The following is a 15,468-nucleotide window of genomic DNA, read 5'->3' on the forward strand; positions in this document are numbered from 1 at the left end:
CCTTCCAAGCTGCAATCATTCTTTCTTAATCTATCCTGAAATCATGGTGTTAAGTGCCCCTACTCTTGGCCAGCTCAGCTGCAGAACTTTTAAATGGGGGAAACTGAAAGAAAACCCATCATATCGATCTGTGATGTGGACATGTGAAAAAGGAGCAGTGCTTGTTGCCTATTAAAAATACAACATGCAACACGGAGACAAAACGCAAGTCTGCCTGGAAACACCAATCTCTGATCTGCCAGCCCTTCCTCCTAATTCCCAATGTGTGCGGCGTCTCTGCGGTTGCCCAGTGTATGGAAAACGCACTCTGCACCTTCTCAGGGCATGGCAATCTTCTTTTACTTTAAATATTCTGGCACTGAAAAGAGGTCAGAGCTGAGCTCTGGCACAAATCGAGCAGCCTCTCTGCAAATGAATGGGGCGTGCTCGCAGGGACGCAGAAACAGCCCCTACTAACTCTGGCATTTAGGGAGAGGCAAACGATGCCCTTCCCACCTGTCACCTCTTTGAAGCTACCGGAGAAGGTGTGATGCAAGCAGAAACAAACTATGGAAATGCACCCAGGCACGGAAAACAAGCCGCCTTTCCGATTGCACATCTCCGCCAAAAACGCGCCACGCTGAACCCAAGCTGGTTCTCCGAAAGGCGAACGGCTCCCCACCTCCGGGCTGCTGCCCCATGCAAGCCCCACATGGCCTCACCCCCGGCTCCCACTCCTTGCGCGGCTTCAGGCGGCGCGCCCAGACCCGCCGCCAACTCCCGACTTCCCAAAGAGTCCCGGCCAAAAGCACCTGTTTCGCCGCCCGGCCTGGGAATCTCCCAGCGCGACAATTCGGGCAGAAGAACCATTGGCGGGCGGGCGGGCAGGGAGGCGGGCAAGGCAGGCAGGCACACAAAGCAGCCGGCTTGCGCAAGGGGCTTTGCAGCCCACCCAGCCGCCCCCAACCCCCCGGCAACTCCCAGCCGCCCTTCCCTCTTCCCAGCAGCGCCTCCGCTCGCAGAAGGGGCGGGGATCGGGACCCCGAAGGGGGAGGAATGGGAAAGTGCGGGGAGAAAGGGAGAGGTCGCCCGCGGGGGTCCCCAGGAGGCAGAAGGGGGAGGAGGAGGGTCCCCGCCCGAGGCGGCATCCCGGAGGGGGGACGGGAAGCAGGAGAAGGGCGCCCGGAGAGGGGCGCCGGGGCAGCCGGTGGTGCTCCGCGGCAGGCAAGGAGCCGCAACTGGCCGGCGACCCCGAGGGAGCAGGGAAAGGGGGCGTCGCGCGCAGCCCCGGAGCCCGGCGGAGAGACCCTGGCGAGCGCGCCGCCCGTGCGCCTTACCTGGCCAGCCCGCGCCGAGAAGAACTTGCAGGCGGTCGCCGCTGCCACCCAGAGCCGCTCCCGGCGGCGGCCACTCCCCACAATGCACCGCTGCCAACTCCGGAGCGGCTCCCTTTCTCCGAGCCGCTCGCGGCGCCCAGCCTGCCCGCCCCTTCCCAAAGCCCCGCGGCGGGCCAGCGCCGAGGCCCGCAGGCGCCCCCTGCCGCCCCGAGGCAGCCGCCGCTGGAGAAGCCGGGCGCGCCTCCTTCCTTCCTCCCTCCCTTCCTTCCCCGCGCGCAGGAGTGGCTCTGGCGAGCAAGCGAGCCTGCCAGAAAGCGGAGAGAGAGGGGCCAAGCGGGGCCCGGCGCCCGCGAGGCGGACGGCAGAAGCCAAGGGGCGGCTCCCACTTTGCTCCCCCAGAGAAGAGGTTTCTGGGTTCCTGCGAGGTCTCTCTTAAGAGCATAGCTGTCAACTTTTCCCTTTTCTTGCGAGTAATCCTATTCGGAATAAGGGAATTTCCTTTTAAAAAAGGGGAAACGTTGACAGCTCTGCTAAAAAGTCCTACAAGACATAGGAGCCAACTCCTAGGCGCTGAAGGGTCTTTGGGCCCCCAATAAAACATTTAGGGGGCCGGGCCCTCCACAGTTGATGGGCATTGCCATGCACCACTCATGTGATCAGTTATGTCAGACAGGACTTATCTGGGCCCCTCTAGTTTTTAATTTGTTCATTTAATTTATGCTTTTGCAGTAAATTGGTACATCCATTTCACAATATTCTTCATTATCCTTCTACATGATTTGGCTTCCCCACACCTCCCGCCATGGGTTACGTTTTACTCTTGGTTGTGCTACATATCTTTCTACAGGGCCCCTCCAATATTTTATTCACGTTGGCACCCCTGCTGTGAGAGCCCCACAAAATTGCATGGAGGCCCCTGGGAGATCTTGTGGGGTTTTCTCCAGACTCTGCGACTGCACAACTCTGAGAAGCAAGGCTTTGGTGATGGCAGCCACAAGTGTGGGGTGGCACATGGCACCTTCCTGCTTTGCCTCAGGCAGTGAAATGGGACAGGCTGCCCCAGTGCCAAAGGCAGGATCCTAAGCGAGGGTTGCCCCCAGCTAGTGATTTGGACTGGGTGGAGATTGCGGTGGACAGGGAGGCAAGTGCTTAAATAGTGGGATCTTGACACGGGATGGGGTTGGCACTGTGCAAAGGCAGCCACATGCTCCCATCATATCGCCAAGAACACCCATCTTCGTGTCTGAACCAAAGAAATGCATTTGAGGCAGTACTGCAGTTCAGAATTCTGTCCTGACACCTTATTTCAGTGATACGGTAAATTAAGATATATCTACACCAGGCATACCTTTGGTTCCCCAGCAATCACTTCATTTTTAAAACTTGGGGCAAGCAAGAGATACACCGGGTGGAGGGATGAATTTTCAGTGCAGGGTAAAGGAAGGTTAATCCCCTGTGTTGTGGGGTCACAGGGCAGATCAAGTGCCCCAGCCCCATCGCTGATTTTTGAAAAACGTAGACACATGGTCAGCACTAAGCATAGGGTTTGATAACAAGTCCTACCTCCTCTGATCAGAAGGAGCAGGGACAGCAAGGTTCAAAACAAAAAGTGGTGTTTCTCACACAAAAAAGAGGAAGTGAGACAATATCAGCCTTTCACCCACAACAGAAAACGTTTACTAACTATTTTGCCTATGTGTCAGCTTTACTGACATCTATCCAATATGCTGTACTCAGCACCTAAATTATGGAAACTCCTCTGTATCTGTTAAAGAAAGTTCCCTGCTTTCAGTGATAGGCTGGGGGTGACCCACATGTGATGCAGAAGATCACCTGACTGGTTATAACTTTAAAACAGTTGCAGAAAGAATTCTGAATGTGGAATTTCCCACAGTGAAATTGTGTGTTGCTTGATAATCAGACCTGGACACACACACACAGTTGGACAGCCATGTGAAAGCAAAAGGGCTCATGTCATCAGAATCATCCAGCTGATTGTGCTTGATCTGCAGCAACTACTTTTTCATCCCTTGCCACATGCAGACACCCTCAATAAGGATTAAGCAACCTGGCTACAAAGCACAGAGATAGTGAAATAGTAAGAAAAGGTTGAAAATTGGATTGACTGAGAAGGTGAAGTCCCTCCCTGCTTTAGAATTTACTGTTCACTTCACTGGACTGTGCTTAGTAAAAAAATGCCTGAAATGTTGTTTTCAAGCATTAAACTAATCTCCAGACACCAGAGAAAGGACCACTGGAGAAGAGGAATGCACACATCACCACATCCTTATCAAGCCTAGAGAAAAACTGATCTATTGGGATTGGCAAATACTTGGACAAGAGCCTTGTGGACATTTTCCTGCTGACTCAGCCTGAGGAAAGCACAAACAATTTTATTTCTTTGGTAAATAAAACAAAAATAATAGTTGACACTGCTGGGTCAAACGTCAGATCCCTCACACAGGTTAGAACCCCTCTGCATTTCTGTCATTGGCCACTTCTACTTGGGTTGGATTTGAAAACAGCCATGTGACTGACTAGAAGCCACTCTCAACATACCATCTAGTGCTTAATGCACTTCTAACAAGTCTAGTCTAGTCTGGTGAGGAGGACAACATTGAGAACGAGCCAAGCATAGTGCTTGATTAGTGTGCACAGCAGTGTTTTACGCACTGTTATAACATAAAGGCCTTTGATCAGCTTTTATAATGGCGCAGATGCATCTTGGGAATATCCTCTCATGGGTGCTATTGTACTACTCGCAGGACCGGCCCACCCATGAGGCAGACTGAGGCAGTTGCCTCAGGTGGCAGAATCCCAAGGGACGGCACCCCATGTGCCGATGGAGGCTTCCAGTGAGATCTTGCTGCTGCCACTGCTTCTCCCGTGGTCGGTGGGTGGGTTGGTGCCCTCCCCGCTGCCCACCATCACTGCTGCTAGAGATGCACCTGTGGCTTCCAGGTTCTGGCAATAACTGATGGGACCTCATGTAATATCTCACCAGACCCCAGAAGTCGTAGCTGTGCAACCTGATAAATGAGGTTTCAGCAATGGAGTGGTGGCACAATTCCATCTCACCTTAGGGAGCGAAACAGGCTTGGCCGCTCTTGACTACTTGTGCTGTGGGGACTTCCCTTTCTACTCTTCTCCTGTGTGCTCCCCAAAATCTGCACCAGAGTATCCACTGACCCTCTGGAGCAGATTTGGAGGGTGTGAGAGGTGCTACGGAGGAGGAAGGAGTTCTGTTACACAAGTGGGAAACCTGCTGCATGAGCAGGCCTAAACTATTGACCTAAATCCATAGTTGCTCTCCAGGTGTTATTGAACCAGAGCTCCCATCATCCCTGACTATAGGCTGGGGCTAATGGCAAGTGGAGTTCCATTACAACATCTGGAGGACCACAGGTTTCCCTTTCTCAGCCTAAACCCGACTCAGACTACCAAACAAGCTCAAGCAAGCCCATTGGTGGGTTTAGGCCCTTGATTCTTACACAGGAGAACCTCCTGGTGGACTGTAGTGTTATTTGACAAACAGTTGCCCATGTTTATGACTGATGTCAGTTTTAAGGCCGCAATCTTTTAACAATTTAAAACATGCCCTGTTGAGTATAAATGATTAAGCCCTGAATGTGACTATTCATATGAGACAATGACTGAGATTTTCAAATCAATGAGGCTAGAGCACTTGGTTATGAAACAGTTTGGGCAACATCCAAGCACTCCAACTGAACTAGTTTATGGATTAGGTGGAGACACCATTTACCCCATGCTCACTTGTTTTTCATAAACAAACAAACAAACAAACAAACAAACAGATCAATTGTGTGTCAATGCAACTGCAAGCCATGGAATCTATGAATGTCCTAGACCAGATCAAGGACAGGGTCCTGAAGAATTGCATTTAAAACAAGCAAATACCAGCATGTTCTCGCTCATCCTGGGGAAGAAGGTTAGGAAGAAGCCTTCTGGATTTTCAGGTAACGGTGGATCTGCAATGTAATCAGAAATGAAGCAACAGGAAAAATCAGCAATTTCAATGGGAATTAATGCTTATTGCATGAAGATATGTACATGCATTATAGCTATCAAAACACAATGCATAAATATATAAATGTAAAACAAAGCAGTTTATGTGCATACTAATTATAGATGATGGGATCGGGGGGGGGGGGGGGAATCCAGCAGACAAGTTGGCACTGAGGTAGCAGCCTTGTTTACCTGCTATGTTGCTGACCAGGGAATTCTTAAGCAAGATCTTTGCGTGTTGCTTCCTGCTAGTGCTCGGCAAGTCTTCTGGCACATGCTGCTGAACTCTGGGCTTGTCCTATCCATTCCCAGGACCAGCCCTACCATTAGGCAGAGTGATGCAGCCACAAAGGGTTGGAGGACAGATCTGCCCAGCCTGCTGCAAATCAGTCTCTTAAGCTTAAGCCAAGAAAGAGTATTCTCTATAAGATTGAATATCAATATACGTATCAAGACTTTAAGATTAGACCACTGAAGAAGCCCGGAAAAGTATCTTGGGAGTGTGCTACCTGCAAGCCTCAGTTAAAGGGCCCCATCGGGGGCGAACAGCGGCCTTTTTACTACTTGGACTGCCAGGGTGAAACAGGTGCAAAACACCAACACCCTGTTGTCTACAACTTCACCGTCTACAACTTTATTAACATCTATCTACAACTTTACTAGCATCTCTCAGTATTGTGAACATCACCAAACGTACCTTTTGTTGGTATCTTCATGAACTTACCTAAAAGACTGAGTGAAGCTTTTGAAAAATCTATTGAAACCTGACATTATAAGTTCATTTTAGGGTGGGTAGTTCACAAGTCTTTGTGGCTTTGTTTAATGTTTTGTATTTTTCTCAGAAGGTTGATAAAGTATGTATAATTATTGTTCTGTGTATATTAATCGCCAACGTGTTGCATGAGTCGCACTAATACCCAGCCTGCTGCCCTCAGCTGCACTGGAGGGAGGATTCCGTTAGTTGCCAGTCCCATCAGCTTTGGTACATGGAATGGTGTGGGTTGCTTTCTCAGAATGAAATGGGAGGGTGGGGAGCCAGTCCTGACCTTCCCGGGCATTAGAGGGAGCTCATGAAGCCCCACAGAAAGGGCCGTGAGTGGTTCTATGAGCAGGACTAGGGTGGCTGCTTATGTGCTGCTAAAAATGCATCACCAACGAGAAGACGACAAACTAAGTCCTTGATCTGCATAACATTCACATCTGCAGGGTGCCAGGGTTGCCATGTGTCCTCTTTTTCCAGGACACTGCCTCTTTTTCAGGGGTAAAATGTGAGACAAATTGCATTCATTTGCTTTGAATGGCCATCATAGCGCCCTCTTTTTTGCTCTTCAAAATATGGCAACCCTAAGAGTGGCCATGTACATTGGTACCTCGGGTTAAGAACGGAATTTGTTCTGGAGGTCTGTTCTTAACCTGAAACTGTTCTTAACCTGAGGTACCACTTTAGCTAATGGGGCCTCCCGCTGCCGCCGCCCAATTTCTGTTCTCGTCCTGAAGCAAAGTTCTTAACCTGAGGTACTATTTCTGGGTTAGCAGAGTCTGTAACCTGAAGCATCTGTAACCCAAGGTACCACTGTATCCTATTTTGCAGAGGATGTACTCTATTCTGGAGGGCGGCTGCCAGAGGACAGTCCTCTCTTTGAAGGTGTCCTCTCTTTTGAGGGCTGCCCAAGCCAAGTCAGCTGTAAATATAAGGAGCCAGAAGGGGCCTTGGAGCTGCCCATCAGCAACTGCAGCACCTGGTCAGCAGAGTGAGCAGGTGCACAAGCCACCTGCTGTCTTCCTCACTATGGCCGGATGTGCTGTGTTTCTATTTAAGTTATAGTAGTTATGCCTAAATTTGGACCTAACTATAAATTACAATATGCCCATTTTGTGCAAATTGGTGCCTTCTTTTCTTTCATTGCATAACCAACCACACTAACATATAGATGTGCATTTCAAAATAATTTCTGAAATCTAAATCCCATAAAGGAGATGACTCTGATGAGGTGACCTGTATAGCTGCTTATTCTGCTATCCAGGTACTGTTGACAGGCAGCTTCAGGGTCCCCTTTTGCTCTCCCTTCCTATGGGTTCCTTACCATTAATCTGGACTTGACCCAGACTGTGATGGCCTGGGAATCCGATTCAGAGGCTGAACCGGAGGAATCCCAGCCTGCACAGGAGTCCCCACCTCCAGGGCCGGCTGAACTGGGGCAGGGCCTTGGATCTGAAGCGCCTGCACCTGTGCCGGATCCTCAGGAGCAGGCACCAGGTGATTCCACTCTAGCTCCAGAGGTGATTAAGGACACAGTGCCTACAGGTGCGCCTCTCCCGGCCCTGCCAGAGGAAGGTGAGTCTCCCCCTGGGTCCAGTAACCCCCCAGCCTCTCCTGAACTGCAGAGGCTTAGGGCAGAGAGGCGGAGAGAACTGGTTTCTCCCAGGAGGAGTGCTCGCCTTAAGGCCAAGAGAGGCGGGTATTCTGGGGGCCAGGACCGCCCCTGGCCTCAGAGAAGATAAAGGCCAGCCAGCCCGGTCCCAGGTTGTGGGAGCAACGTCGTTGAGTACCTGCTCCTGCCCGGACCCAGACCTGACCCTCCAGTGTTCCTGTCCCCGCCCGGCTTTCTGCTTCAGACCTCCCCCCGCTCCTTGTGAACTGTTTCCAGGCTAGTGACCCAGGACAGGATTTTGACTATGCCAACGGTAACCTTCCCCCCGGGACCAGCACACAGACAGACCTTTGAGGGGAGGTCGCTTTCAAACAAAGGACTGCCCTCTCTAATGTAAGACGCACAATCACCCTAATCAGAATTCAAAAGAAAGAAAACTGGTGGTGGGGGTGGTCTAGGGCATGGTGGGGAACTTCAGCCTGGGGCCCAAATGTGGCCCTCCAAGCCTCTCTGGCTCTCAGAACATTCCTGAGCCACACATCCCACCAGCCCTACTTAGCACCAGCTATTTTTGCCCAGCTGGGAAGTGTCATTTAATTCTGGTAATGCTCTCGCTGGTCTGGATGGACGGGTGTACATAGAAACTGGCCGTCTGTACAACAATAATATTTACATTTGCTGCCCCACCCATTTTTGCCCCGGCCCCTGCCCACCTCTGGCATGGAAGTTTGCTCCAAACGGAATACAGCTTGTGGGCTGATACAGATTCCCTGCTTTTGGTTTAGTCACAGCGGTTCTCAACCTGTGGGTCCCCAGATGTTGTTGGACTACAACTCGAGTGGCGGTTAGGCATTGGTATTGTTCTGTAGATGGAAGAGGGGAGGTAGCTCCATCACCTGCCCCACATATTGAAGGGTAGTCTGATAAAGGATTCTGGGGTGTGTGGCCCTGTCCGAAGCTTAGGGAGGTGAGGGCCTAAGGCACGCCCCCTATCGGTGACCCCGGGAGAGTTCCTAGTTGATGTGCATCAGCAGGACTCCCCCTACTGGTGGTTAACCCTTCCTGGACTTCAAGCGGACGGGCTGAAGTCGGATATAGTTGGTTAGGACCAATGCCTAAGCCAATACTGCTCATCACCTGTAACCAATAAAGTTGTGGCCTTATTTAGCCCATTAACCTTAATAATTGTGTCATGTGTCATTATTTCCACTGAGGGCGGCGGGAACTAGCCACACAACTCCCATCATCCCTGAGCTCTGGCCTTGCTAGCTAGGGGTGATGGGAGTTGTAGTTCAACAACATCTGGGGACCCACAGACTGAGAAAGGCTAGCTTAGAACAAATTTTGAAGCCAAGCATTTGGGCGGGGGCAGGGGGCATTAGGAAACCATAGCGAAGCACTTTGCACTTCACGCAAAGGGAGGAACGAGCAAGCACACAGCACCACACTCACACAGCTTCTGTGGCAGGAGGTCTGCAGAAATAGCACCCAGCCCTCCTTGAGAGAAGGGTTGAAGGAGCAACTGTTGTGACTGGGATTCTACTTCCCACCCAGGCAGGCGGGGCACTACTAAGAGTGCAAGGGCAGCTATTCTGTTGCATGTGTCTGGGCTGTGATCCTGCAAGGCAAAAGTTTTCCTGAGTGTCTGGCCAGCAGTTGTTTGAGTGCAGTGCTTAACCTTTGCTGATAAAATAGAGCTTGCAGTATGTGGGGGCAAGTGTTTTCTCTGTATGAGAGACAACTCTCTTCACTGCTGTGAGTGGCAGAGAAGGTTACATCACATATTGCAAGGAGGGGGAGGCAGTTGTGCTTCGCAGGATGACTCCCACTTCCCTTACTTCCTTGGGTGGAGTGCTCTGCCCTTGTGCGTTTGTGTCTAGAGCAGGGACAGGTAAGGAATGCACTTCAGTTTGCCTTTAAAGGCAAACCTATGTAATTCACATATTCTGAAATAAGATGCAAACCTAAACACAACCACCTGTCAAAATCCATCCTTCTCTGAATTTTGCAATGTAGTTCTCCAGCCAAGTAATATGTAATAAAAATGTATATATCGAGGTTAAGTGTGCATAAAATCACATTGTATTAGTGAATTCAAAAAAGCATTATTTGAGGGGAAACTGCTTTGTTGAAAGGTGTATATTAGGCAAAATTGTGACAAAAATTAGCATATTAAGAGAATTTTTTGTTAAAATGCTGATGAATTTTCATGTAAACTGATGTGGAAATGTGGAGAACTTAATTTAAGCCTGGGGAAATGAGAAGCCGAGAGAAGCTGAGATTGATATATTCACCTACCCCTAGTCTAGAATCCCCAGGTGAGCAACCTGTTTGGGTTCTAGGAAGGGACATGTACCCAAAGTGCTCTGGAAGGAGATTGGCTACCTTTTGTAACAGGCTCCCCCTTTCCTGCAAAGTGCCTTTGTTCCAAAGTTTCCATCGCCAGAGTTCTCCTTTGTGTGCTCTAAGTGTGCACAACATCCAGCCAGAGAGAGAGAACCATGTTTCACACCATATCATCCAAGTTATGGCACTTACACATAGATGCTGGTGTGCTGTGATTGGCTAAGCCTTCAGGGATAGGGAAGCAGTGGCCCTCCAGGTGTTGCTGGAATACATCTTCCACCCTCCTTACAGCTGGGGCTGATAAGATTTGCCATCCCTACTGTACTTTTATGACATAGGCAGGGAGGCCAGGAGGGATGAGTTCAGTGGGAGGGAAATGCTTTGCACCAGTTCTGTTGTCATTATAAAATTGTGCTATTGATAGAGATAGTCTGGGGGAGCATAGGATCTGAAGAAAGTGCTGCTTCCTTGTGTTGCCCATGTCTCTGCCTCGCCTTGGCTGTTCCTCTAGAGGTGTGTTCAGCTGGTGTATCTGAGCAGATGTGCTCGTGAATCTCTCTTGTTGGCCTATGCCAGCTTCTGCTATATCCTATACAGCTCCGCATTCAGCACATATTTAGTATAGGACTATGCCAAACAGATTTCTGATTTACTGTGATGTAAAAGTAAAGGTAAAGGGACCCCTGACCATTAGGTCCAGTCGTGGCCAACTCTGGGGTCGCGGCACTCATCTCGCTTTATTGGCTGAGGGAGCTGGCGTACAGCTTCTGGGTCATGTGGCCAGTATGACTAAGCCGCTTCTGGCGAACCAGAGCAGCACACGGAAACACCGTTTACCTTCCCACTGGAGCGGTACCTATTTATCTCCCCCTCCCCAAGAATATTTATTAAAGTTTTCAATAATAATACAATAAAAAGAAAAAAGGAAAAAATACAAAAATACAAAAATAAAAATAATTAAAAACACATAAAGTTTCCATTACTTATTTTTCATTAACTTATTTCCCAGACCTCCTCATACCTCCCTTTTTTGTATTCCAATTCAAATTATTAGTTCAGCAAATCCTTATTAATAAATTTTAACCTATTTCAAAACCTTTTCCCTCCCATATTCTCTTAAAGCATTACAGCTGGAAACCACTTAATTTCTATCTGACATCATTCTAACATTCATTAATTTTGCAATATTTCTGTAGATAGTCTTTACATTTCTTCCAATCTTCTTCCGCCGACTCTTCTCCCTGGCCTCGGATTCTGCCAGTCATTTCTGCCAGTCCCATATAGTCCATCACCTTTGTCTGCCATTCTTCCAGAGTGGGTAGATCCTGTGTCTTCCAGTATTTTGCGATGAGTATTCTTGCTGCTGTTGTGGCATACATAAAGGAAGTTCTATCCTTCTTTGGCACCAATTGGCCGACCATGCCCAAGAGAAAGGCCTCTGGTTTCTTCAGGAAGGTATATTTAAATACCTTTTTCATTTCATTATAAATCATTTCCCAGAAAGCCTTAATCCTTGGGCACGTCCACCAAAGGTGAAAGAATGTACCTTCATTTTCTTTGCATTTCCAACATTTATTATCGGGCAAATGATAAATTTTTGCAAGCTTGACTGGGGTCATGTACCTGTAAATCATTTTCATAATATTCTCTCTTAAGGCATTACATGCCGTAAACATCATACCTGTGGTCCATAACTGTTCCCAGTCAGCAAACATAATATTATGTCCAACATCTTGTGCCCATTTAATCATAGCAGATTTCACCGTTTCATCCTGAGTGTTCCATTTCAACAGCAAGTTATACATCTTTGACAAAATCTTAGTTTTAGGTTCTAACAGCTCTGTTTCTAATTTTGATTTTTCCACCTGGAAGCCAACTTTCTTGTCCAAATTATATGCCTCCATTATCTGGTAATAATGAAGCCAATCTCGCACTTTGTTTTTTAATTTCTCAAAACTCTGCAGTTTCAATCTATCTCCTTCTTGTTCCAAAATTTCCCAATATTTTGGCCATTTGGCCTCCATATTGAGCTTTTTCTGAGCTTTCGCTTCCATTGGTGACAACCACCTTGGGGTTTTATTTTCCAATAAATCCTTATATCTTATCCAAACATTAAACAATGCTTTCCTGACAATATGGTTTTTGAATGCTTTATGTGCTTTACCCTTGTCGTACCACAAATATGCATGCCATCCAAAAACATTGTTAAAACCTTCTAAATCCAAAATGTCTGTGTTCTCAAGAAGCAGCCAGTCTTTCAACCAGCAGAATGCTGCTGATTCATAGTAAAGTTTGAAGTCTGGCAGGGCAAATCCACCCCTTTCTTTTGCATCAGTTAATATCTTAAATTTTATTCTAGGCTTCTTGCCCTGCCAGACAAATCTAGAAATATCTTTCTGCCACTTCTTGAAACAGTCCATCTTGTCCACAATTTGCAGTGTTTGGAACAAAAACAACATTCTATCTACCGTACTTATCTATCTACTTGCACTTTGACGTGCTTTCGAGCTGCTAGGTTGGCAGGAGCAGGGACCGAGCAACGGGTGCTCAACCCGTTGCGGGGATTCGAACTGCCAACCTTCTGATCGGCAAGCCCTAGGCTCTGTGGTTTAACCCACAGCGCCACCCGCGTCCCAACAGTGATGTAAGCACAGTGATAAATAAACTGTGTACTAGTAACATAAAAATAAATAAATCATTTATTACATTGATTTGGGTCTCATGTAGATTTAAGATAAATGTATAGATTAGAACATCAGCACTTGTCTATGTTCAGCCTCTTGTGAACTTTCTGCTATTGGGAGTCTTTCTCTGAAACTTCAGAAGGAAGCATTAGAAAGGGAGAAACTTGAACAAAATCCCTTCCAAACTTCAATCAGCAATGACTGAACTATCAGATTAGCATACAATTAAATGTCTACCAAATGTATTTATTAATACACTCTTTAGACAAGGTGTAATGAGAACAGCAGTCACTTCCATTACATTAAGCATTTGGCACGTGAAGAAGGAACTAACAAGTTCAGCGTAGTTAACAGATGCTTCCTTGCTGATTCCAGCGCAACCTCATGATTTATTGCAAAATGTGTAATCATACAATATTTAGCTGCAGTCAGCTTTCAGAGAGATGTGGCATTGCAACTCTGAAGAATCCAACTCCCTGAAGCTATATATCTCAAAGATTTTTAGAAAACAATGCAGTCAGGTCCTTTGCATGCTGACTCAGAAGGAATTCCCACAGAGTTCAGTGGAGCTTTCCTCTAAGTAAAGGTGCATAGGCTTGCAGGTGGCAAAGGAGGCACTCTTGAATGCAGCAGAGTTTACTTAGGAACAAGGGGAGTTGCCTTATACTGCGTCAGACCACCGGCTCATCTACCTCTGTACTGTCTAGATTGAATGCCAACTGGCAGTGGCTCTACAGGCTTTCAGACAGATGTCTCTACCTGGAGATTTCATCCAAATATTGTCTTCCAACAGCAAACTGCAACACTTCTCTTAGGTGGTTTACAGTATCAGACGGAACATTGCTTTGCACTTGCAATGTGAACCTTGAGAGTAAGTCCCATTGAACTTAACGGCATATTCTTTTGAGTAAACATACTGTACAAGGCACCATGTTGCCAGATTGTGAATCTGTTCAGGGACATTGCCATGGGAGTCTTGATAGCTAAACACTGTAGGTGAGTTGAGATGGTTTGCGGCCGGTGCCAGAGCCAGCTACTAGCAGGTTTCAGACTGGAATTCAGTCAATATGAGGCCCTCTGGATGTTGTGGGACTCCAAATCCCATCAGACCCAGCCAGCATCATCCCATGATTAGGGATGATGGAAGCTGAAGTCAGACAGCATACATTGAATCCCAGACAGGCAGTTCTTTATGGCTATGTTTGTACAGAGCTACAGTTGTGAAGCAAGCACTTTTCTATGCTCACTCAAATTTGGGACATCCAAGTAGAAAACGAGTTCTCTGAAAACAGCTTCAGCCATTACCTCCTGCTCCCCATTATGCCTAGAACCCCCCCTCACCAGAGCAAGGCTGGCCAGCGATAGTATTAGGCAGGGTGAGGTGGGTGCCTCAGGAGGCAGGTTCTTGGGAGTGGGCCCAGGGAGAAGGGTGGAGAGATGCAGTCCCTGAGCTAGCGCATTGCCCTCAGGTGTGGCAGAAGACATTGCCCCACTGACACGGTTGAAGGGAGATCTGATTGCCAGTCGGGTCACCTCCAGTGTTCCAAGTTAAACGAAAAGGACAGTCACTACTTACTTCTGTGTTTTTGTTTTAAATGCAAATTGCATTATTTCACCAACTTGCTCATCAAGAAGTCACCCTGCTCCTGTCTGCCTAGCTAATGAACACAAAAAAATCACCAGGCTGAGCTGACCAGTACTCGGGCACTTTTCCAATGTCATGTCACTTTGAAGGTGACCCGGAAACTGCAATTAATCCAGAATGCGGCAGCTAGACTGGTGACTGGGAGTGGCCGCCGGGACCACATAACACCGGTTCTGAGAGATCTGCATTGGCTCCCAGTACGTTTCCGAGCACGATTCAAAGTGTTGGTGCTGACCTTTAAAGCCCTAAACGGCCTCGGTCCTGTATACCTGAAGGAGCGTCTCCACCCCCATCGTTCAGCCCGGACACTGAGATCCAGCGCTGAGGGCCTTCTGGCGGTTCCCTCATTGCGAGAAGTGAGGCTACAGGGAACCAGACAGAGGGCCTTCTCGGTAGTGGCGCCCGCCCTGTGGAACGCCCTCCCATCAGATGTCAGAGAGATAAAGAATTACCTGACATTCAGAAGACATCTTAAGGCAGCCCTGTTCAGGGAAGTTTTTAATATGTAATGCTGTACTGTTTTTAACACTGATTGGGAGCCGCCCAGAGTGGCTGGGGAGACTCAGCCAGATGGGCGGGGTATAAATAATAAATTATTATTATTATTATTATTATTATTATTATTATTATTATTATTATTATTAATTTCATGTAAACAATGTCCTTTTAAAAAATTTAAATAAAAAGGTAATTAAAACATCACACTATTAGTTAAAGTTGTTTAAACTCAGTAACTAAAACATTACTTTTATCTCCCTTTGACTCACAATAAGCCCCTACCATTGGTTTTCCCCATTCAACGTTTCTGTTTGAATTTCTAGTTGGGCCTCCCTCAAATTAAATAATTTAAAAAAAAATTAAATGAGAAGGTGCAGAGACCTGTGGATAGGGTTGAGGGAGAAATTTATTTCAGTCACATTTAAAGGTGATAGAGGGGCCTGGGACAGAGCAGTTGATGAATACTAGAGGAAAGGAGGCTGTGTCAAAAGTATCCTCTGGCACAATGCCTTCTACCACCCCTTGGACCCCACTGAGGACCCCCACCTCAGTGCTAGGGCTGGCTCTCCCAATACCAATTC

At 47.7% G+C, this 15,468-nt stretch overlaps 1 protein-coding gene across 1 annotated transcript in view; it reads right to left on the reverse strand.

Annotated features, from left to right (window-relative positions):
- The window catches only part of PLXNB3 (plexin B3), a 57,371-nt gene extending 55,834 nt beyond the window's left edge, over positions 1-1,537 (reverse strand). Inside the window, exon 1 of the mRNA XM_083718223.1 lies at positions 1,317-1,537. The gene's annotated coding sequence lies outside the window, so the exon portion shown is untranslated. The remainder of the gene's footprint in view (positions 1-1,316) is intronic.
- Positions 1,538-15,468: the final 13,931 nt, after the last annotated feature.

The sequence above is a fragment of the Podarcis gaigeae genome (assembly GCF_964106915.1).
Source record: "Podarcis gaigeae genome assembly, chromosome: 17".
Taxonomy (NCBI): domain Eukaryota; kingdom Metazoa; phylum Chordata; class Lepidosauria; order Squamata; family Lacertidae; genus Podarcis; species Podarcis gaigeae.